Below are 1288 nucleotides of genomic sequence, written 5' to 3' on the forward strand. Positions count from 1 at the left end.
TCAAATGTATGGATTTATAATATAAAAATATGTCAAAAGTGTAAATTATGTGCAATGTATTTTATATAAATTTATTGTATTTTATATAAATGTAATTATTTCAAAAGCAAATTTTTTGTAATATATTTTATATAAATGTAATATATCACAATAAATGTAATATCTCATAATAATAAATATGTATGTAAATATCTCAATTCAAATTTTTTGTTCTGTACATTCTGTTTATAATTCTGTACTTATACTTTCTATTTTTTTATGTCAAATAAATTGAAAAATTATAAATTGTAATATACATTGTTATATATTGTACATTGTACGACAAGAAAAAGAATAAATAAAAAAAGTACATATCCAAAGAAAAGAGGACCGCCGATAAAAGTTGGCGGGGGTGGTGGAGGGCCTCTACATTACTGTACAAATTGATATGTTTTTATTGAATAAAATTTTAATTAAATCTCGAAATAAAACAACTAATTTAATATAATATATATAACTAAATAAATGCGAAGTCAAATTTAGCCAAAATGCATTAATCACATAATATTCAATAAAAGCAGAACAGCATTGTAAAAAGATAACATTGCTTATTCATTTTCCTCATCATTATTGTTAAATAAATGTCTCTTAAAGTTAAATCGTACATTATCAAACGAACGAAACGAACGAACGAAAACAGCGCTATTCTATTCATCGCGTAGTATAAAGAGAAAGGTTTTCCATTTAATATTTCTAAAAAGATAATTTATAATTTTCTATGTTCAATGTTGACAACTTCAATTTCCGTTGGAATACCCTCTCCGCTCTGACGCAATGTTATCTTTGCCAATGTAATCTCACCTCTACTTTATGATGCATCTGATCTCCTCCCATTCTCCCAGCGATGAAAGGGATCTCCGGAGAGTATTCCAAGCGCCAAACCCATCGAATATGATGCTCCGGTGGAAGAACACTGTAACAAATTGAAAACAAGACCATCGATACAGCTATCGCATTACATGGTATCTTAACCGCTTCTGCTTCTGATTGCACTCTATTTTAAACTAGCTTATTAGTTTATTCATCGGAACAAATGCACGTGCAATTTCCTGCCCGCGATATTTAACCGGGAATAACTGCTTGCAGAAGAAAAGCTGTTATTATGAAACTTGTGTATGCACATCAAACGCATGGTGATTGCGCGTTTATATTTCTACGTTTCGTTGAAACAAACTCTACCTCAGTAATAAAAATAATTTTACAGAAGCAAATTGAAATCAGATAAATACACGATAAAAAATATGGACCC

At 29.3% G+C, this 1288-nt stretch overlaps 1 protein-coding gene across 1 annotated transcript in view; it reads right to left on the reverse strand.

The window, feature by feature from the left end:
- Positions 1 to 885, reverse strand: part of LOC112459034 (ankyrin repeat domain-containing protein 50) — a 69178-nt gene extending 68293 nt beyond the window's left edge. The window contains exon 1 of the mRNA XM_025022922.1: positions 841 to 885. The gene's annotated coding sequence lies outside the window, so the exon portion shown is untranslated. The remainder of the gene's footprint in view (positions 1 to 840) is intronic.
- Positions 886 to 1288: the final 403 nt, after the last annotated feature.

Source organism: Temnothorax curvispinosus, unplaced genomic scaffold (assembly GCF_003070985.1).
Source record: "Temnothorax curvispinosus isolate PA1 unplaced genomic scaffold, ASM307098v1 QBEX01009448.1, whole genome shotgun sequence".
Lineage (NCBI taxonomy): Eukaryota > Metazoa > Arthropoda > Insecta > Hymenoptera > Formicidae > Temnothorax > Temnothorax curvispinosus.